This window comes from Hydra vulgaris, chromosome 02, assembly GCF_038396675.1.
Source record: "Hydra vulgaris chromosome 02, alternate assembly HydraT2T_AEP".
In the NCBI taxonomy this organism is placed as follows: Eukaryota; Metazoa; Cnidaria; class Hydrozoa; order Anthoathecata; family Hydridae; genus Hydra; species Hydra vulgaris.
Window position 1 is genome coordinate 16,017,304 of NC_088921.1, and position 25,326 is coordinate 16,042,629.

The window sequence follows — 25,326 nt, forward strand, 5'->3', positions numbered from 1 at the left end:
AGCAAACAAAAACAATCAATAACAACAGCAAACAAAAACACTCAATAACAACAGCAAACAAAAACACTCAATAACAACAGCGAACAAAAACAATCAATAACAACAGCAAACAAAAACACTCAATAACAACAGCAAACAAAAACAATCAATAACAACAGCAAACAAAAACAATCAATAACAACAGCAAACAAAAACAATCAATAACAACAGCAAACAAAAACACTCAATAACAACAGCGAACAAAAACAATCAATAACAACAGCAAACAAAAACACTCAATAACAACAGCAAACAAAAACAATCAATAACAACAGCAAACAAAAACAATCAATAACAACAGCAAACAAAAACAATCAATAACAACAGCAAACAAAAACAATCAATAACAACAGCAAACAAAAACAATCAATAACAACAGCAAACAAAAATAAAAATAATTAGCAAAACAGCACAAATAAAAACAAACTTTACACAAATGAAAAGGCAAAACACAAAACTAAAAAATGAAAGCAAAAACTACAAAACGAAAATACAAACACAAGAACTTATACAAAACAAAATTAAATTAAAAAACAAAAACATTCTTATGTTATTTATAGCAAAAAAAGAAAGGTGAAGAAAATTTAGTAAAATAGAAAAACAGAGAGCAACAATAAAAATAATTAGCAACAAACCCACAAATAATAACAATTTTACGCAAACAAAAAGACTAACACAAAAACTACAAAATGGTAGCAAAAACTACAAAACGAAAATGCAAACACAAAAACTTTTACAAAATAAAATAAAATAATCTTTTATTATTTTTGCCGGAAAAAAAAAGTGTAGAAAAATTAGTAGCGATTTATTTTTACGTTTTAATTAGTTCTTTCTAATATTATTTCCAACTATTTTCGAACTTTTTTCTTGTAAATTAGTACTTTGCATTATTTCTACCAAGCCTTTCTGTTCCAACTTTTATCGGTTGGAGAGAAATTGTTATGGCGTTCATAATCGCATATTCATCTTCGGAGATATTCAGAACTTCTTTTAAATCAATCATTGCTTTTAGTATATATGTTTTTACTTTAAGGAATCTTTCTAGTATTGCAACAAGACTATTCCACCTTGTTTTGACATCTAATATCAGCTTTAGTTCTTTATGAAACATAGATTTTGCGTAGACTTGTAAAACGTCATTCAAATTCAATATACTTTGCTGAAGAATATGACCTTTTTTTAAAGAACATCACATACTGCCAAATGAAGTCCGTGAGCATAACACAGCTGGTGTTCAATACCACTTAGCCGTCCAAGTTTTTTCATTACGGAAGCTCCGTCAGTGACTTTAGCTATGATGTGCTTTTTAATTGATAAATTGAAATCTGGAAGTTTATTTTCAACCAATAAATTTCAATCATTAAATAATATATAACAAACGTTAATCTAGTTTTATCATTCATATTCATTAGAATTATATATTTCATGATCAATGTAATAAAATTACAATTAATGTTAATTAAACAATAAGCAAAAAAAATTCCAACAACTATTTTAAAAAATTTTGAAAAAATGTAAACATTGTTATTATTACTATAATTATTAACATTATTAAATAAAAATAAAATATAATAATAATATAATAACTATATTTATAACTAATCATTACATAAATATATTATATTAATTATAATTGTTTATTGTATATTATTATATATTCAAGACAAGTTAATTGTATGATAATAAAAAAATTATTAAACTTTTAAACTATTAATTCGTATTTTTTTAAATACGAATTATTTTAATAGTTTATAATAACTAAATAAAATTAGTTCGTATTTTTTAAAACATATTTAGTCAAAAAAAAAATACTTTAAGTATTTCATTTATTATTTATTAATTATTACTTATATTTTATTGAAGATATTAAACATTTTTTTGTGTTACAAAGTTTTTTAATTCATCGAGGTTAAGGAAATATTTTCCACGGTATCCCATCTCCAACTTATTGATATTCAAACAACGATTCTATTCATAAATCTCTTCAATGAAATCGATGTCTATTTGAAGTGAAAGATTTAATTCTTCACAAAGATCCACGGAATCCATTTTCACGGAAATCCATTTTCACGGAAATCCATTTTCGGAATCCACGGAATCCATTTTCATAATCCACGGAAAAAAATTTTCGCGAACCCTTAAATCTTATCTTTTGGTTTCCATCCTTCGAATTTAATTGGACACCAAAAGTCGACACTACGAACATTTGTTAAACATTGAATTATAAGATTTATTTCTTCATCACTTAAATTATTTTTACTAACATTTAACGTCGATAACTTTCTTCCAGATTTAATGTAAAGATTTACGAAATAATTTTCACGTTTTGTAAGAAGTTTTCCAATCGCTAATCGAAACCTCCCACTCTAGTTCATTGACGATTAATTTTATTTCATCGGTAAGTGATGATTGACTATTATAAAAACATTCAATGAATAAATTCTTGTAATAAACTTTTACCACTTTGACGAAATAATTTAAGTAGAGGATCTAAAAAAAAACAAATTTTATATATAAATAAACAAATAAATAATAATTTAAATGATAATCGAAATTATAAAACATAATATATACAATAAAATAATCTTGATATTTGTACATATATATATATTAGGTTATAATTGGATAAAAAATTATATACAATATATTATTACTATTATTATTAATTGCATTATAATTTTTATATATTTTTTTAAATATTAAATTAGTATCGTAATTCTTATCAAAAATTATAAAAAATATTTTTATTTTATTAATTTGAAGACTTAACATTTTTAAAACAAAAGAATTTCTTTTTATCACAAAGGTAACATACTAAAAGTAATATAAAACAAATTAATTATTTATATAAATTAAAAAATAAATTCAAATTCGACCTTGATTGGAAACTAAAAAAAAAGCGCTTTTGTGAACAGTATATATATTTTATAATAAAATTTAAATTTTAAAACAGTTATTTATAATAAATTTTAAAACAAAAAGTATGATTTATTAATAATACAGTCGCAATAATAAACAATAATTTCATCATAGCAACAAAGCTATGGTTACCTATGAAATACGATAAAGGAAATAGCGAAAGATATTAAGATTATTGTACAATGGATTCCATCTGAACTAAATCTAACCGATCGATATTCACGAATCCTTCAAAAATGGTGCAGAACAGTGTGTGCAACCGGATTAATCCAACAGAGAGACATATGGAAAGTTCACTTATTTGGTCATTTTGGTGTCGATTGAACATTGCAACTTTGTTTACGAAACAACCAGAATGTATCACGTAAGGAGGTTTCAGCAGTAATTGCAAGTTGTAACCAGTGTAACACCATCGATCCTTATTCCGTAAAATGGAGGCATGGTCAGCTGAGTGAAAGCAGAACTGGAATCTGATTGCCCTCGATGTAAAGCATGTAGGTGCAGAACTGTACTTATCAATGATTGATTGTGGCCCATCACGGTATACAGTGTGGCGTAAACTGGTAACCAAAACAGTGGCTGAAATTACTGGAAAGCTGGAAGAAATATTTTCCTTACTTGGACCACCAGTTTGCCTTCTAATGGAAATTTCTTTCACACACGCTAACAAGGTTTGCTGACAAATGGGATGTTGATTAAAGATTATCGAGCAGCTCATCAAGCTCAAGGCAATGGTATCATTGAACGCATACACAGAACAATTAAAAGAACAGTCGCCCGCTCACGTTGCTCAACGGCTCTTGCAGTATTACTGTTTAATGAGACGATATCATCAAACTGTAGTAAAAGTCCATCGCAGCAATTTAAGCAAAAAACAACATCGTTTATACCAGGTGTCGATACAGATAAGAAAGCTGAAAAATATGAAGTAGACAACATATTCAAGGAAGGTGACTATGTTTGGGTAAAACCAGCTCAAGAAACAAAATGTGACCAGTCTTGGATACCAGGTATTGTACAGAAACAAAATACCTGGTCGTTCGACGTCGAAACTGCAAATAGGGTATTCCCACGACATACCTCACACTTGCGTCACCATATTCCAGACTTTCATTATAAAAATGACTCATTTAACGATGGTCTTGATATACTAAAAGATGAAGTTGGTAACGGTAAAGGAAGATATAACGAGGATGCCGTTCAAGTTTGAATTGATTCTCAAGAATGCAACGAACAAATGATAACGCGCTCCAGACAAATAATAAGAGCCCCACAACGATTAAACTTACGAGTTAATTCACCAAGAGGGCATGTTCTTTTAAAGTGGGTGAATTAAAATTATTACGTATACGTGCTAAAAGTCACAAAGCTAAGAGGATTCTGAGACTTAGTAAAGTAAAAGAAAAAAAGCTTGTTTTTTGGCTTAAATTTTTAATTCAACTTTTTAAATATAGATTATGTCAACTGGAATCTTACATGTTAAAAACATTTGCGCAATTAGCATAATTTGTTTGATTTTGCTAATTTTCAGTTCTAAATTTTTTTAATTCATAAAATAGTTTTTTATGAATTAAAAAAATTTCTTTAAATATCCTTAAATTGTAACTATTTAAGGATATTTAAAGAAGGAATAGAGAAAAAAGTTTCCAAACAAAACAAAGAAAGAAATGAAACCATAAAGTCAGAACCATAAAATCAATATAATTAGAGCTGTAATCATAACCATGATATTCTCTGGGGAGTATCTGACACTTGTACTATATGAATGATTGCAAATAAAAACCTGCTTTTGTTTCAAGCGCTCTCAAGAACAAGAAGATTCTTTTGTTCTTCTAATTCTGGTTTCTCCTTACAATACAAAGTAATCGATCTTCCAGTCCTAAAGACAAAATCATAAAATTCAGGAATGTAATCTAAATAATAACAAAAATATTTAAACATTTAAAATATTGTTTATACACATGAAATTACCCACACGGTGCATAGGAACATGCTCTGAGACCTTGCAACACACCCACAGAATAATTTTTTTGTTTATTATCATAAGACTCTTCCTTATTTCAAAAACGTAAAAAACAACTTTATTCGCAGGGGCCTAGGGAGAAAATGTATTTTAGGCCTAGTAAGTTTGTTGTTCAAGTGCCTAGTAATTTTGTTGTTCAAGAAAGGCAACTATAAACTATGTAGCATACTCAAATTTTTGGTATGTTAATACTGGTATCAAATGAGGATGACTAGCAAAAAGTTTAGGTAAATGAGCTAACCCAACCCCGTCCTGACCCTTAATTGCCCTCTTCCTAGAACTATGTCTCATAACATAATAAATTTTTTTTTAAGTTTTTTAAATTAGACAAAAATTTATTGACAGATTTGAAGTTTTATCCAAAAATCACTTTCTGTTTAAGATTTATGACCATTTGAAGTTTAAAATTCCAAAATTTAAACTAAGTGATAAAATTAAATTAGAAATAAAGAAACAATGAGTAAAGCAATGAAAAATTCAATCTAAGACTATTTTGATATTGATGAAAATAATCGCTCAAAAGCAATTAGTAAATTTTGCAAAATGAAAATATCAAGAGGAGGAACATCTGGCAAAAAAATGACAACATACAATTTAAGAGGACATATGAAAGCAAAACATATAAAAGTTTTCTAAAAAATAGATTAAATAACTTTTAAAATAGGAATTTTTTTTTGTTGAAGTTTGGAATTTGTCAATAAATTTTATTTTAGTTTAATAGAACACAAAAAAAGATTTGAAAAATTTGTTTTAGGAACTATACCCGAGGAGTGGGGGTGGTTTGGAATTAGAGATCTTCTCTAACACCACAAAACTGCATTAAAAAAAACATGTCAGCGAGCATTTATTTCGAGTTTCGAAAGGGAAATTGCAAAGAATTAGCAATGTTACTAATTGTTAATAATTAAAGTAATAACTCCTTACACTCGTTGAATTTTGGACTGAAAACATGCTTTTGGTCATTTAATTGAAATTTATTTAACGGGGCCAAATATATAATGCCAATATTATAAGTGCACATCAGAAGTTTTTATTTCAAGCATTTATTTAAAATCCCTCTATTTGAAGTTTTTCATTTGAAATCCCTAACCATGCAAAAGAACGTGTTGATTTTGTTAAAATTTTTGTTGCTTCAGAAAATGTTATTTAATTTTATTTCACAGTAAAACAGCTTCAGCAAGCAAAAACAACATTGAATCATTGCTAACAAACAAAATGGCTTCACTTTGAGTGAAAACTAATAATGCGAATGTACAATACAATTCGAGACACTATATACGCATTTTGATTAAATCAACTTTGCTTTGTTTTTAGTAACTGTTTATATCTTAGGATTAATTAAATTAAAAGTCAAAAACAAATCAAAATAAATAAAAATAACATTTATAACATACTTTTCTGATTGTCTACATACACTTTCATGAAAATATTTGCACATTTGAAAATGCTGCAGATTTTGAATAGTTGGCTCTATATTGATATCTTTTAAAAATGCTCTTGTCACCATTTCTAATGCATCGTCAGGCCATGCCTATTAAACACATTTATAAAATTATGGTGATTTATATTTCTGTTTTTGATTTTTATGACACCTTTGTAAAGTTAATAATAATACAAATATTATAATAATCAAACATAAATATTGAAAAAAAATTTAAATTTATTGATGGAGATGGCATTAGATGGACACAGCGAAGCAAGGGCTATTGCTCGCGACGATTTAAAAGCTTTTGATAAAGTTTGGCATGCTGGTGTTTTCCATAAGCTTGTTTCATTTGGTGTATGTGGAAAGGTTTTTGAAATTATTTAATCATTTTTTTCTAACACCATTATTAAACTCATACTTAAAGCTTTGCAGTGGCTTCTGAATTTTAATTTCAACAAAACTGCAACAAAAGTTATTTAATGCAAATAATCATCAAAATATTTTCAACATTTCTATGTTATTTAGTGGCAAATCTCTCACTAAGTTCTCTTCTTTTTCTTCTTCGGTTATCATTCACTACTGACCTCTGATGAAATACCATTATATTCAATCCATTGCAAAGTTAGCATCAGCTAAGATTGCTTCACTTTATTGTGCATTTTCTTACTAATGATTCAATTATCAACTTTAACAAATATCTTTGCTCCTGTATGGAATACTGTTGTCATATTTGGGTTTGTTCTTCTAATGATGCTCTTTCACGACCAGACCGAAAACACTTTTTAAAAGTAGTTGGATCTGCTTTATCTACTTGCGCCACATTTCTATCATCAAAAATGATGGAAAAGTGGCTCTAGTTGTATCAATTTCTCTTTTCTAAAAAATTACTGCTGATCACTGATCTCAAAAGTATACTTACTATTTCCATTAGAACACTGATCTCAAAAGTTTACTTACTATTTCCATTAGAACACTGATCTCAAAAAGACTGCTGCTCAACTGAGCTTTCATTTCTAGTACCATCAACTGGTCATTCAGCACCCTTTTACTCTATCTGACAATTCATGCTCTAAAAACTTTTATTCGACCAGTTTTTTCTCCTTGCACATCCATGGTTTGGAACTCTCTTACATCTTCATGTTTTATTGACTCATACAACCAAGAAATTTTTAACTATTCTGTCAAATATTTCCTTGCTCTTTAACAATAATCTTGATATTTTTTATATTTAAATTCAATCAAATTACAAATGCAGATTCTCTAATAAAACCCTAATTTTTAAGAAAAAGTTTAAATAAAAAATATAAAAACAGCTTTTTAAAACGACAGCGTTTCTATTTATTTTCGCTAAAAGTTTGTTGTTTAATGTTTGTTTTAATTACTTTTCTTAACGATTTCTTTAATTTATGCTAAATTATTGCAGCTAAACTATTACCGCTGACTTTGTGTTTGTTTTAAAATAAAATAAATAAACAAACCGACAAGAAAGCAAGTTAAATAAAATGTTGTAAAAAGGATTGCAAATGTTATTGGATCCTGTTTTTTATTTATTTATTTATTTCTTTTTGTTATTTCACTTCCTCAAGGCCAAGAAAACCACTACAGACGAGGAGGCTACTTTATTGTGGTTATAACCCTCTCTCAACTCTATAACTCCAAAACATGAACTTTGACAAACAAGACCGCTGCTCGGAGAAACAAGTTGAACGCATTACTACTAGGGACGTGGTAGGGATTGAACTCGAAAACTCTGGTTTATGAACCAAGCGCTCTACCACTACACCAATAGCACATCTTTACTTACTTGCTTTACACCTACTTCCTTAAACTGCTAAGCTTAAGCCTCATCATAATAGCATCTCTTTACCCTTCTTACAAATAATACCATGATTGATGCTCAAGCAAGCTATCATCATGTGCTCCATCAACCAATCTTGCAATTGAAATAAAAAAATTGAAAAAAAAATAATTTCTTACTTCAAACATATTATTTTTGTTATATTCACGCTTTATATCGCTATTACACAAGTTTTTCACTTCTTATTTTTATGAATAAATGTTTTTTTTTGCAGATTAACCAGAGATTTTTTAGATTTTGATGTCTCTAGTGTATTTTAGACAGTTATTGTTTAGAATTGAATTAATTTTGTTCGCTAAAATAAAACTTAATAGATGGTGAGTTTTATAACCCCTAGTGGTGGTAAATTTTGTCTGAAACTCTGTTGTCGCCATTGAAATCTAGAATTCAAGTCATTTTATTCACATAATTTTAAAAAATATCCAGAACCATTATTAGATATTGCTAGATTTTTAATAGACTAAACAAGTTAAAACTTATTATATTAGTTTTCATTTTAACCAGATTATTTTTGTTTCAGATAATCTTGTTAAACTTGAAATTGCAAGAAATTTTTACTTTTTTTCAAACTCACAAACAAACTTATACTTGTTCAGTAATTAAGTCAAGTTGTTGAATATTAACTTTCAAAAAATTGATTGAATTTTTTATATAAATAAAATCTTTACCAGCCCTTTTTTTTTACCTCATTCTAAAATTCCCTTTCATATCCAATTGTACAAAAATACCTAGATCTCTCTCTATTACACTGTTTGAGAGGTCATAATTTATTCCATTTACACTTAATGTGTATGGTTTAACAATACCTCGAAAAACATTTTGAATGCCAAATCTCATCACCTTACATTTTTTAGTTCAAATTAAGTTCCAATTGTTGCATTTGATTCTCATCTGATTTGAAATTGTGAACTTTCATTAAGAAATTTATTAAAACTATAAAACAATGTAATAATTGCTTTTTTAACGTTATTTTATTATGATTTATTTTGTAACATTTTTGTTACATCTAATAACAATCTATTCTATTCAGACCTAAATACAACAAAAAAATATTGAATTATTAGGCTACTGTTATTTGTGTTATATATAGAATGACTTCTAAAAATAAGTTTTTATCATGTTATTTTCATGACTTAATTTCCCATACAAAAAGTTTAAGTCCAAAAAAGTTTTCTGATTGTTATATTTACGATACTTGTTCAATTGAGACACTTGTTTAATTAAAACTCAGAAGTAAAAAAAGCTTTCAAATTTGGATGTGTCAAGTGCTTTGTCTTCATCAATTTTGTTCCATAATTCAAAGTCTCATTTATTGACAACACTTTGAGACTAAAAGTGTTAGCCCTCTGTTTATTTCTTATATAGTTATCATAGTATTTAAACATATTAGTTTCTGATTTAAAAACATGGTCTGGTAACAACTCTATTTGAATTGATATTACTTTACATGGCTAACTGAGACTCTAAGAATTTTATTGTTTTGAATCTCATATTTAAAACAACATTTTACCATTAAATATTTAATTTATTTCTTTGATGCAGAAGTTTTTTGACAAGATTATGTTGCGTTTAGATTAAACCAAGATAAATACATTTTTGTAGTATAATAGATAATATTAATTATAATAAGATAAATATATATTTTAGTAAGAGGTAAACTAATATTATATACCAACAAACTAATTCTCAACATATGCACCAATTTAAATTCAATATATGATAGGATGGCTAACACCCTATAACAGTAAATTGCCTCAGTATTATAAAATATTTATATTTATTAGAATTACACATTAAAAATTCTTCAGTATTCTGCTTTTCTTGCACATAACAAACATTGTGCTCAATCACAAATTTAATCACAGATTTAAACCCAAAGTTCAGTAACAAATTAAATAGAAGATTAAAAAAAAATTTTTTATGTGAATAAAACCAACAAGTTTGAATATTATTATCAAAAACTAATACAGCGACTCATTTTACTTATCACTCTAACTGAACGTGAATTCCACTAGAGATCCTAATTGTATAAATGGAATTACCTAAAATCAATCGATGCAACAATTGCAAAGTGCAAACAATTAAAAAGTGCAACAATTAAAACAAAAGTGCAAACAATTAACAATGTGCAACAATTAAAAAGTGAAGGAAACATTCTTAAGCAAATTCTAAAAGCATCTCAAATTGGGCTCATTGGTAAAACTATCTGAAGGTTTGCTTTCACTCTATTAATGAAGTAATTATACATTGCTAATGGAGTAGAATCAATTTTTTTACCCTAGAACGATTAGAAAAAAAATGAAAACAACACATAATAAGTAAACTGATAATAACATGGTAAACAAAAAAACTATTTAACTACTTCATTTCTCCCTTGCATTTGATTAATTTTATCATTTTATTAGCTTTCTTGTCAGCAGCAAACATATTTGGCACATCACCTGTATTTAGAATCATGTTGATATCCACAGCAAACAGCTCATCTTTTATTTAATTATCAATAAACAAAAAAACAGTTGATTTACCATCAACTCCAGATAAAATTAACAGCTAAAATTAAAACACAATTAAAATATTTCAACATTTTGTTTTGAAAATATAATTAAAAGATTTTCTAATGAAACCTTTTTAAGATCATTGTGCCAATCGATTTTATAGTAACTTTTTGAAATCTCAATTTGAAACAGTACAAAATCTGCAATGAAAGTTGCTAACTTTGCAATACTTTGACGGCCACTTCCTCCAACACCCTAAGTCCAAATTTTTATATAAAGTAAAAGTTTTTCAAAAGACACAATAAAACACAAATTAATTAATGATTTGAGAGATACAAAATTAATTAATTTTGTATCTCTCAAAGCAAGGAAATGCATTTATTTTACGTTTTATAAAATATACTTAATGACAATATAAAAGGGCATTGACACTTAAAGCTGTAAAAAAAATCTGATTGATAGAAAAAAAAAATTATTTTCATTTTCTTAAAGATAAGATGTATATCAACTTTTATGAACCAATTTTTTCATGGCCTTACATTTACTTGAGAAGTTATTGAGTTTCGATATAAACACAAAATTTTGTGATCTCAAAAATCTCAACATTTTACAATTAAATTAGAAACTAACAGTTTAATACCTTTATTATTTTTATTAATTCTTTACAAATAATTATAATGTATAAAAAAACCTTTTGAATAATAAATACCGAATTTAAGTGATTTTATAAATGCTTTTCATTCACATTATTTATAAATTGAACAAAAAAAAGATTTAAAAAAAGTATGGATAAGACATATTACACTCTGCTAACTTAAAATTAGTTTAAATATAAACATTTCTGTTTCCTAAGGAAAACAATTTTATTCAAGTCATCTTTGGCTAAACAGTTGTAATTTCTTGTTTTTGTAGTTGGTACTTCAACTTTGAAAATGATGTGTCAACTTTTCCAAAGTCATGAATAAATTCAAAATCTTTATCAACACTGCATATCTTTGCGCCTATCTAGACAAAATAACAACATGCATTTATTCCAATTTACTTATTTTATGAAACACTTTTTATTAAAGGCATTACAAGAAAATTAAAAATAAAACAAAAATATTTTTGAAGACGATTCCACACAAATAAAAAATCTATTCGATCAATAAAAAATGCTTTTTAAAGATAATAAAAGGTATATTAAATATATTTTTTTTTACTTTTTGTAGTACAAACTGATGGTAACTACGTGTTCCAGGTATGACATTTGCAGTATCCAATAGTTCCTTAAAAGTGTTTCTCTCCAAAGTTAAATCTTCTGATGATAAATAAATGAAATGTATACCTTAATGTTTTCATTGCAATATTTGTAGATTGCTTTTGAAGATAAAAAATGATTACCTATATCTCTATTCAAGCTTGCTAGTGTTGCCAAACATATGACTGTACCACCTATCCCATCACAAGATTGCTTTCTGTGACTAGTTGTAAAAGCAACTAGTCACGGTAAGCAATCTCGTGAGACAAAAGAGAGACAAAAACTTTAAGATGAAAACAAAGATTCAAAATATCTTTGCAATTCCTATATTGACCTGCACACCCATTTAAAGAGTATTCATTATTTTTTATTTGAGGGAGATTTGTTTTAATATCTTTGCTGACAGCATCAATAATTTTATACACCATGTTTACATCATGCATGATATCATCTGAAACAATACAACATTTGTGCTTGAGAAAACCTTTCTTTTTTGAAATAAAAAATCACAGGATGAAATGTACATTTTAAATTTGTCCAATGAAAGCTTTGTACTTTGTCCTGAACTACAAATTTATAGTTTTCTGAAAAATCACCAGAAATAATGCTGTTACATTCATCTCTTTCTTTCTTGATCTCAGGTATGATGATTGACACTTAGGTGAATACAAGTGTGGTGCAAATTTTGTCAGTTTATTACATACTAGTTCAATGTATTCAAACACTGACTCTTTATTATGTGTTAAGTTTGACCTATCTGTTGTTGTCCACTGATCAAATTCTACTTCATCGTCATTTTCAAACTCTTTAATTTAATTAAGTTTTTTTAATCAATGCATTCATATTGCTGGACATCTTTCTCATTTCTGCATCCAATAAAGACTGCATAGTCTTTATTAGTCATGTCACATACAATATAAGGTAACAGTTCTTTGTATGTCACACCAAGAGAATGTAAAAGCAGTTTTAAATTCTGATGAGTGGACACATACTCGATGTATTCTTGGTATACTACTGCACACAGTTAGCCTTAAATAAATTTAGGTTTTCTGAATTGTGTCCAAATTAATTTCAACGTTTTCTGAAAGAGTATAGTTTACTGATCACTATGTATATAGTCCACCAAATCAGAAAACTCCTATTAAGTAATTATGGCATTTTAAAGAATTTTTTGCGCCTTTTATTTTGTGCCTTTTTTTGGTCCGCCATGTTTTCATTCAAAATTTTATTGTAAAAGTTACAGACAATTTATTGGAAATGAATAATTCAAATGGTATTGTGTTATATTACATAGTTTAAGAGTGGATAATCACATAATCGGAATGTTTTAAATCATCAATTATTTACAAATATAAAATTAAAAACTATTTCTTCTTGAATTGAATCACTAAAAAATATCAACATTTAGATCAGCATGTCCAAGAGAAACAAGATGTTTTCCATTATAAGAACTTAATGCTCTTACTAAATTATGTCCATAATTAGAATTATTTGCGGACACCTTGTACCGGTTCTACGAGGCAGTTTTAAAGAGGTAGCGAACACTTTCTCCTGATTGCTCAGAATAAACTCCAAGGCCCATTTTTTTTGTTTTACAGAACTCAGATACATGATTGAACAGGATATGAAATTTTGGTGTTAAAGTGTTCCATTTTGGTGTTGAAGTGTTAAAGTGTTTGGTGTTAAAATGTTCCAACATCAAATTTTTATAGCAGGCTTTTCAAAGTGTTCCAATTTTGGTGTTAAAGTGTTAAAGTGTTTTGGTGTTAAAATGTTCCAACATCAAATTTTTATAGCAGGCTTTTTTAATTTTTGATATTAGTTTGAAAGTTTTCATCAAGTCCGGATCCAAAGCAAGACTCAACAACTAAATTTAACAACTTTAAGCATTCTCCAAAAGACTTTAGTTTAATTGGGAGCTTATCATTAAAGACTTCCCACTTTTTAAGAATTTTTCGAGAAGAATTTCCATTAAATTTTCCACTATGCTGACCAGTCTTAATAATTTGCAACTGTTCGTAAATCTTCTTCATATTCATTTTTGACTAAATCCGCTCCATGTTATCCATTACATGGATAACATGGAGCGTTTCCTCCTTATATGAAGCTCCATTGAACATTGACAGTTTCCTCCATTATATGAAGCTCCGGTAAAACAAGTCTATCTAGAAGAAATTCAGAGGGGTTTCCATGTACTAATACAGGGTTTATACAAATCTTAAAATGTTGTGCACACTTAGGTTTTGAACCAGATTCTTTGAATTTTGTATAGTAGTTTTGACAGCTCTCGAAAGTTCTGTATGGAGCATTTGTCCAGGTTTCTCTTCTATTCCACTCACATACATAACAGGGATGAATTGAAGTGCTACTTGGAGATATACCTGTCAGAAATTGACAGAAAGTTTTAAGTCGCATACCCCAATGTGCTCAACTTTTTCAAGACCTAATTTTTCAAATAATATTTTAATCTTTAAATATCTTTTTGGGATTTCTGGAGCTACCAGAAGAAGAAATGAAGCATTTACTGACGAATCTTTAAATATTTTTTTTAGACCATTTCTATATAAAGACCAGCAAGCTGTTACCGGTTTTTGTTAAGGTAATCTACTTCAACTTTGCTGTAATTTTCAAAAATTTTATTGAGATTAACTATATTTAAACAAAATTTAATAGAACCACTTCCCCCGTCAACAGCAATTTTTAGCAACTGATTCTTAGAATCAACACATTTAAGATCCAGGAGTAGTTTAACAAAAGGAGCAACATCATTGCAGTACGCTACTGTAATACTTTTATACTTCAAAGTTTTATCTTTGTTTTTAAATTCAAATAAAATATTTTCTTCAGTAAAAAATGGGAGAAGATAACTGTCCAAATCAGAGACACAGTCTTTCAGTCTAGGTTCTACAGCGTTTCTTCTTTTTTCAACAACTCTGTAATTATTAATTTTTTAATATAATAAGTTTTACTCTAAATATTGCATCATTTTATTGTGCAAAATTAAATTTGTATTAGTATTGTGAATGTACCATATCAAATTAGCTAGTTTTATCATTTGATGGTTACTTAAGGAAAGAGAATTCTGGATATAAAGAAGATTTTTGTGAGTAAAATTGATTGTTTTTGGAGTATTCTCAGATCCAAGAGATAGTTTTAGTTTACTACCTCCTGTCTTCAATGAAACGGTGTTACCAGTTTCACTACATAGCTTTTCTTTAATAACGTGAGAAGCCATTTGTTCATTGACATCTTAATAAGTTACAAAACTATGGAGACTGAATGAAAAAGGTTTCGACAACTTTACATTGTTAAAAAGGTTATAGGTTCAAAAGCTTACAAAGATTTTTTAAATTAAAGTTATTATTTTTGATTTATTATTCTTAACATTACTTTCACTTATCTCTCTATTAGTAACGCAAATTAATATGGTTTTTCTAATACCTTGATATCCGGATGCAGGTGATATGTTATTTCTGAAAAAAAAAATTACATTTACGAACTTGCTTTCTATAGAACATAGTATACAACCTTTCACAGTCAAATAATCAAAGTTATAAAAACATTTTCTAAATGACCGTTGTTGTATTGCATTACAACAACGGTCCTCTTTTAACTTGCTTTCTATAGAACATAGTATACAACCTTTCACAGTCAAATAATCAAAGTTATAAAAACATTTTCTAAATGACCGTTGTTGTATTGCATCACAACAACTGTTGTGATGCAATACAACAACGGTCCTCTTTTAACTTTAGTCAGACAAGAACTTCACCGCGGACAAATAGCTGCCGTTTTAAAACTCTTTATACCAGATTTTTTCTTGAGTACCCTTCCCTGAGTTCTTGCGATTTTGCATATTTTACAGCTGCAAGTTTTTAGTTTCCTGAAATTATATAACAAATTATAATTTTATATTTCTTTACAACAGATATACAAATAAAATAAGTTTTTACCCATTTTGTGCTTTAGCCAGGATAGTCATCTTTGACCAGTTAATGTCAAAATTAATTTTCTGCCTGAGATCAACAACATTTGTTCTTCCAACTATACCCCTACACCTTAAAAAGTTAAAGATATGCTAGTGCCAAGCAAAATCAGATTTAATTCATTTATCAAATCTTATTTCTTTGAGTTCAACAAGGTATCCAATTTTTCAGTTATGTGAATGGTTTTACGTTTACGACAAAATATACTTTTTATATATATTTATTTAGTTAAAAATCATTAAGTATACCAACCTTGGACACAATCCAGTAGGATATTGATCATTAGCAATGTTATAATCCGAAAAATAGCTCAAAACAGCCAAAGCCAAATAATTTCTAAATATAAAATTTAGAAATTATTTGGCTTTGGCTGTTTATTTTCATATGACATTTGCGACCACAAAAAAGACATACTTTTTCTCTGTTCTTTTGATGATCTAAATTAGTCTGAGGATGTGATTTACCAATTGCTAACATTTTTTTAAACAAATTTTGTGCTATGATTGTCTTATGCAATTAAATTTGTGGCAGGAAAAATGGCGTATTAAAGATGGTTGTAAAGACAAAAGAAGCGCAAAAAAAAGGCGCGAAAAAATCTTAAAAATGCCACAATTACTTAATAGGAGTTTTCTGATTTGGTGGACTGTATACATAGTTATCAGTAAAATATGCTCTTTCAGAAAAGGTTGAAATTAATTTGGACACAATTCAGAAAACCTAAATTTAGTTAAGGCTAACCATGTGCACCAGTAGTAACACACCATTTTGGGGGCAATGTGCGAAACTTTGAAAACCCTATTTTTATTTCTGGGTTCATGTTTTGAAGGCAAGAAACCTTTAAATTACATAAGAGCAAACATTTTTGCATGTGAACATTTTTCTTTATGCTTACATAGTCCTTTTTACTAGGCATTATATGGCTATGCTCATCATCTTCATAAAAAGACTTGACCAGTTGAACTGTTACATCGTAAAGAGCTTTTCCTTATTTAGGATTTGACATGGCTAAAATTTCTAAATTTTTACTTATTTAGGATTAGACATGGCTGAAAGAAAAAAATATTTTCTAATGCTAACTTACGTGCAATTCAAGCTACATAGTTTGTTACATGCAATGCTTCAGAAACTTTATTTTTATTTTGAATGGATGTCTCGCTAACAATATAAAAATCTTCATAACTTTTATTTTCACTCATACTTTTTGATAAATGTTTTATAACTTTACTAAAACAGGTTGGACACAACTTTTATAATAACAGGTATAAGATTTAAACCTACAGTTTCTGCTTCTAACACAGTATGAATTGTAATCACACATAGAGATGCTGAAAAGAAAATGTAACTATATTACTTAAATACTATAAAATTAATCATACTCTTATTATAAATGAATTAACAAATCCTATTACAAAAACCTTATAAACAACATTTTTAGAATGGTACTAACCATTAAAATGCAAATATATGAACATTTGCCTCTACACACTTTTTTGTGAGTCATTACAACAACTTTTCTGATTACACAGTTATCACACTATTAACACATGGTGTGTGCATATACTAGTTTTTTTGCTCTTAACTTGTACATATACAATTAACATATACATTAACATATACACAGTTATCACACTATTAACATATGGTGTGTGCATATACTAGTTTTTTTGCTCTTAACTTGTTCATCTTTAAAATTTGTTCATTTTACAAGTAATTTACGATCATTCCTGCCAATATCTTTAATCAAATTTCTTATTTGGGTATATGATTGTTTATAACAAGCTCCATAATCACTTACGAAAGGGCAGTTGATTTTGTTATACATATAAAACTATAATAAGAAATTATAATTTAAACACTTAAATACAAGAAATCTTAAATACAATTTTCCTAATGAGCAAAGTACAATTGGACACAGTACACAGTCGGAGCAAAGTACAATTGGATGTTTAAATAAAAATAAATTTATATTTATAAAGAACATAATGCTTGAACAAATGGCTGTTAGTTTTAATAGACACATTTTAAATGCCTAATTATCTACTAACTTTTTCAATTCTCTACTTATTATCTACCAAAAATTAGAGTGAAAGTAGTATATAGTAATATTTAGTATATAAGAGTATATAATAGTATATTTAGAGCGAAAGTAGTATATAATTATATTTAGTATATAACTAAATATAATTATTGTTAGTTATATAACTTAACAAGGCAATTATTATTGAAAATGATTATGTATAATTGAGATAATCGCCATTTTATTAAAAAAAAAAAACAATCAATAAAAAAAAAGATTATATAATAATGTTTTATGACATTGAATTTAATGACGTAACTATTATGTTATGAAAATAACAAGTAACAAATTTAAAAACTAAAAAAACAAACATAAAAATTAAAAACAATATTTTCCGACAACTTTGCAAAAATTTAAATCACATTACACACATACTGTTTTGTTTTTTTAAATTAACTGACTCAAAATTAGATTAAAAACAAATATAATTGTATTTAGTTCAATATTAAAATGAACTTGCTAACTTTTTTTTTTTTTTAATTTCTGCAGAAAAATTGAAAAAACAAAACATCAACAACTCTTCAGCAAAACATATGGCCAAAACAAAATTGGTTCGTAAAGTAGATATAAGCTTAATCTTTAAGAAAATTAAAACCAAAAATAAGTGCGTTTTTTAGACCTTAAAATAAACTATATTTTGTTATATTAAGAGATACAAATCTATAATTTTCATATTAAACAAGTTTTAAACTTCTTTGTACAAAATTTTAGCTCTGCAAAATTACTATAAGCACCTAAAGGTAATAGTAAATGGACACATTTGCAGCACTTCCACCCCCCCCCCCCCCTCATTTTTCAGTCTAAATTTAACAAACTTTAAGTTGCTGTAACTCTTCAAGAGATAAAAACTTTTTGAAAAAAATTCAGTCTTTCCTCACACATCTTTACACATTTGTGCCAAAATTCAGCGAATTTGGTGATGTAGGGTGCCACCCGTTGATTTTTGAAAAAAATTTTACGCTATTATGATCAAAGATTTTCAAACTACTTTTAATTATTAAACAAATAAATAAATTAAAATATATATTTTTTAAGCATTTTCATTATTTCCATAACAACTGCTTTATAATCACTCATTTCAATCAGTCATACATTTAGGCAAAACTATCCAACCAATAAAAACCTGGTTAAAAATATAGTATTAAGTAAAATTAGTACCAACTAATAAAGCATGGCCATTGGCTTGCTTTAGAATACAAGCTACTTTTGAAACATGTTCAATGGCAAACTTGAACATAACAAGTGACATTTGAGTTTTGCTAATCAGATTATAGTCCTCTAAAAAACTAAAAAAAAAAGATAAAATCAAATATTAAAGCAGACAAAACTAGGTGTTAAATAAGATATAAACAAAAACTATATATATAACAAGGCCTCAGCAGGAGTAAATAAGCATGAGAAGGGAGAAAAGCTCTCATAAAATGAACATGGTGAGCCATGCGAGCTACTGTCCTAAACAGCTTTTTACAAGAGCTTTTGGTTTTATCATGATCTATCTGTTTATTTTTTAAAAAAATTGCTTATCATATACAAAATTTGGTATAATTCTTTTTAAAAGTATATATTTGTAAAGTTAATGTTACAAGTATGCATAACAAGTATCATTCATTATGCCGTGTTTAAATTCTTTAGACAAGTGTTGACTTTGGGTTTTCACACAAGTTATTCATTTATTTATTAACAACATTACTTATCTAATAAAAATTTGGCAAAGAGCTATAAAAGTTTTTACTGTTTATAAAAATGTTTTATGTTTTTGTATTGTAATAGAATGCAGGCATTTTAAGAATTGTTTTGTATCATTTTATTGAACAGGATGAATCTTAGTACGAGGTTGTCCTTACTGCGGCAGGAGTCATAAGGGTCTTTGAAAACTTTGATCACACATTTACAGCACTGGTTGCTTCGGACGTTGTCCATTGGAGATTTTTATGTTTTTCAGTGTTTTTGCAAGCAACTGAGACTGTTTAAATAGTCATTCAGCACTGTAGATAGTTAATCAAAATCTTCAGCACGGGACAATTGACTGTGAAATCAGGGGTAGACCCACGAGTAGGATTTTTACTCAGCCTGTTACGGGTTTCAGGCATCAGAACAAATGCAAGAAGGACTAGAATGGTTTGAGAATTCCATTGTGCTTTGCTGATGCTTGGGATTACTTATTTGTTAATCTTATTTATGTGGTGACGAATGACACGAGTGAGATGGTGAAGAAACTTTATATCATCTTTCCAGCTGCCTGTTTCCTTATTCTCATTTTTACCGTTGCTGAAGGCTGATTTCAATTTATCATAATTGCACATTAAATCCTTCACAAAAAAGTACTCACTGCTTGGTGATTTAGTCAATTCATTGAGCTCATCGTACTTGACAATGTGAAGGATGTAATCCAGCATATGGTGTTAGAAATTCATAAACTTGGGTTTGCGTTAACCTTTCTCCTCAAACATTTGTTGCTGCCAAACAACAACGCTTGTCTTGTTGCCATTATTTACAGTTGTTGTATTGTTAAAAAGACTTTATAATACATTAGAGGAATTCAGCCTACAGGTTGATTTCCTCTAACGCATAGTGAGTTTCTTCTGCAATTGTTTGAGCTTTCCCAACATTCAATTTAAGCACAGGGGCTGGGATTTCAATGCCCTCACCAGAAAACTGGTGGCATACCTTAGCTGCTCCGTGGGAAGACAGCTTCAAGATTGTAGCAAGGTTTTTTAGGGGGGTTCATTTTTGTGAAACGAAGAAACTTATAAAAAGTAAAAATTTTTTTGCTAGTTTTTTATAAACAAACTTGTGTGAAACAAAGACCACTTGGTACAAAAAGGGGGGTCGATTGCACCCAACGACTCCTCCATGGTACAAGCCTGTCTCTATAATAATATGTAGTATATAAATTATTTTACAAGTCGGTTTAATGACTTATTTATAAAATTGGTCGAGAAGCATTTCCCGCCCTCCAATAAATAACCTAAAATTTTTAATCGAAACACAACAAAAGTTAGCTGCAGTTGCACAAAAAATATGGAAAGAATTATAGAAGGTCACAACAATGCTTTGCTAAACAAACAAAAAAATCCTAAATGAAAAAACTACAGAAAATTGTAATTGTAAACAAAAAAACAATTGTCAAATGAGTGAAAGTTGTTTATCAAAAAATGTGGTATATAAATGTGTTGCTTCCTCTTAGAATGCACCTGATAAACAATATATTGGCATAACAATGTATTGGGTGAATACAAAAATATACAATATGAATAGAAAAATGTGAATGGAAAAACAATTTGCTAATCATAACCAATCTTTTAAAAATAAAAGACACCATGCTGTCAAAATATATATGGGAATTTAAAGATAAAAATATTGATGATTTCGTACTGAAGTGGTCCATCCTTAAAACAGAGCCTGCATATAACAACATATCTAAAAAATATATACTTTGCCTACAAAAAATTTTTTCAATAATTACACATGCAAACCAGGAATTTTTATTAAACAAAAAATCGGAATTCATTTCTAAATGCAGGCACAAAAATAAGTGTCTCCAAAAGAACTATAAAAATAAATGAGCTCAAATAATAGTTAAATTAAGTCCCCTTTTTTTTTTTAAAAAAAAAAAATTCTAAATAAGCTTAAGAAATCATTTCCAAAGAAGTCTTTTTATAAAAAATGTCAGCAAATTCCACAAATGGGTGAAAATTTACAGTAGTTAAGACATTTGCAACTTCCTGTAATTTAAGGTATAAGCTGAAGTTTTATTAATTTGATCTTTCATTTTTGATGAGTCTTAATTGATGAAACACTGTGTAAAATGAGACAAATTATTTGTTAAGTGATTTTCTTCTATATATATATATATATATATATATATATATAAATATATATATATATATATATATATATATATATATATATATATATATATATATATATACATATATACATATGTATATATATACATACATACATATAAACGTATATATATATATATATATATATATATATATATATATATATATATTATATATATATATATATATATATGTGTATATATGTGTAAATGTATATATATATATATATATATATAAAGTATTTGTATATATACATATATATATATATATATATATATATATATATACATATATATATATATATATATATATATATATATATATATATATATATATATATATATATATATATATATATATATATATATATATATATATATATATATGTATATGTATATATATACACATATATATAACTATATACTTGATGCGGTTGTGGCATATTAATAGAGTGCTTGCTTTGTAAGTGGGAAGTTCCAATTTTATCACCTTTGAGAGCTGAGAGTGTTTAAGAAACAATTAAAAAAAGCTTTCTCTACTAAAGTATAATATTAAGATATTTTATTTATTTATTTCACAAAATTGTTTTTTTCACAAAATATAGACATTTTAATAAAAACAAGTTAAAGTATTTGAATACAATTACTTTGAATATAATAAACAGTGCTTTCAAAAAAAAAAAAAGTAAAATACTCAGTTCATTTTTTTTCTACTTTCTTCTCCACCTTACCGCTATTCATAATTAATTTATTAATTTAATTGTTAGTTTGAGAATTTTCTATAAAAGGTTGAATAAACTTAGAGCCAATCCAAGGATATAATATTGTGAACTTAACAACACATTCAACAAAAACTGCAAAAAATATGTTTTTTCAAATACAAATAGAAAGGAAAAAGTTAGTGTTTATGCAGTCATTAGAAAACCTATGTTGACTGCCAGAGATCAGCTCACAAGATTAAGGTGGTGTAAGAAGAGAGTTGGGTGGTCTTTGGAGAAGTGGAAACAACTTAGTGATGAATTTAGTGATAAAAGTAACTTTGAAGTATTATATAAAAAATACAATTAGAAAAAGGAAAGTTCTTTTTAAAAGATTTATTTCTTAAGAGTATAGTAATTTCGTTGTTGTATATTTTGCAAGGTTGCTGCAGAAGTGTTGGTATTATGCTTATTGGGCATTTCCAAAAAATCATGCACGAAACATTGCATGTTGCATTAATTATTTTGAAAATAATGCAATTTGTAATTATCGACTTATTTTTATTTAAATGACATTTATGTATATATTACCGACACAAAGTATGGTAGGTATGGGTTGCTATATTATAGAATAAATAATTTTTTTAATGGAGTTAACCGCGGAACAGAAAAAAGCAAAAAAATAAAGAATAATAAATGAACCCTATTTTCTCTGAAAATGTATCATTGGCAGGTGTTGTGCTTTTTATATGTAATTATATAAGCATTCTTAAAGATTAATACAAGGTTACAGCATTCTACGATGTATCTTTGCTACACAATAGTAGTTCAAATCACACATGGACAAAAAATAAAATAACAAATGGAACAAGCAAACATTTGTCATCTTTGGATTGTATTTTTGGAAATAAATTGATTGTGACTATCATAAATAACATATATATCAATACTAATTATTTTAGACATTTAATTAAAAAATAATATTTTAATGTATTAATTAAAGATAAATATTGTATTATATAGCTAATATATATTAAAGATAAGAAAGATAGAATATCAAATTTTTAACAATAAGTTTAGTTGCAATGCTTTGGCTCAATAATAATGTGTCCATATTATCAAAGTATTGTTGCGGTACTAACAGCTTTAACTCACACCAGTCATGCCAGGAATAGTCGTCAACAGATGGGTATATAAAAATGAGTTCGTTTTGTTCTTATGGAAATTTCATATGTGCCATATAATCTAAAATTTCTAATACTTCAGCTAGGTATGTCTTTGCTCTTACAGCAGAACGCAGTTCTACAAAGACATATATATTGGGAAATAGTATTAAATTTGTACCTTTCAGATGGAGATGATACCACATTTACAAATAATGAAGATGATGATTTCTTAACAATTTTTGTTAATTGTAAAATGTTAATTTCTGATTGGCTACAAATTGCCACAAAAGCAATATTAAAAAGTGGTGGCGACAAATACCCTTGGCTTTAAATTTATCTTTGAGAAGCATCTTATCGATCTCACTTTTGTTTGGATAAATTGGATAAACATTTCTTTGTTAGATTACACAGTATCTTAAGATCTAAAGGTTTTGCTTCAAATGGTTGGAAAATAAACTGCAATATTAAAGCACCCTTGTCCGTTTTGTTACTTCATCTCCTAACTTTCAAAAAGCTGATCATTATTCCTACGAATCTTTGTGCAGATTATATGACCAATGGATATCTGATGGTGCAAAATTAAAAAATGCAAAAATGTTCACAAATGCTGTTCAACTCTCTTTATTAACAAGGGACAAAGATAATAAAATAATTGAGCTTATAAATATTCCCTGTCTACATATACTTGTATTATTATTATAGACAAAACTTTAAAAAAAATTTGTTTGAAAACAAAGAGTGTGAGGTACAGTTTTTTAACTGATATCTGACTACGATAAACATCTGCAGAGTATCCTACCAAGGGCAGCATTGTTTGAAATGCAATGCTTGAAATAAGTTGCAATAAAGTACACAAATTGAGCAACATATTATCGAATTCATCAACATGAAAGGTGGAGTCTTTGGTATGATAAATAAATTTTAAGTTTGACAAAAGATTAAAATAATATTATTTAATTAAAATAATAGTAATTAAATACTTATTATTACAACTATACAATTATACAACAAGTTATAACTTGATGATTATTAATTAAATAAACTAAAACTTATTTTGTGCATTTTATATTCTGTAGGCTAACCTTTGTATGTGTGTTGTCATCAAAATCAGCAACAGAAATAACATTTCAATTGCCACATAAACGACTTGGTTTAATAACTTATATAATATATATTAATATAATGAAGAAATGAAGTTGCCAGTCTTAAGTTACGACTTGTCTGAAGTTACAACTTGTAACTTCATTTCTTCCTCCTCCAGGGGGACACATTGCTGTGACAAGCAACTAAAAAAATTGATACAAAAAAGTTTAACACAATGTAATATTAATTTAAAATTTTGTATTGTACATAGTTTCATTAACTTACAATATCTTCTAAAATTATAGATGAAGTGTCTTTCAAATTATACCAGTTCTTTTGATCTAATAACTGTAAAGCTGAAGATTATAAAAGTTGTTTGCATAGCTCAATCCGATGAGCTGTACAAATTTCACAATTTAATTTCAATTAAATTTTAAAAATTTTGAACTCTTTTAAAATTTAGGTCAAT

General features: G+C 27.5%; 1 long non-coding RNA gene across 2 annotated transcripts; it reads right to left on the reverse strand.

The window, feature by feature from the left end:
* Window positions 1-6,151: 6,151 nt before the first annotated feature.
* Window positions 6,152-25,213, reverse strand: LOC136076403 (uncharacterized). 2 transcript variants are annotated; one of them, XR_010636240.1, is made up of 4 exons: window positions 25,143-25,213; window positions 19,222-19,341; window positions 10,707-11,015; window positions 6,152-6,512 (listed from the first exon to the last, which is right to left on the reverse strand). It is a non-coding gene; the product is annotated as an uncharacterized LOC136076403 (long non-coding RNA). The 2 variants fall into 2 exon arrangements; XR_010636241.1 differs by lacking the exon at window positions 25,143-25,213 and adding an exon at window positions 24,857-24,954.
* Between the last annotated feature and the right edge of the window lie 113 nt (window positions 25,214-25,326).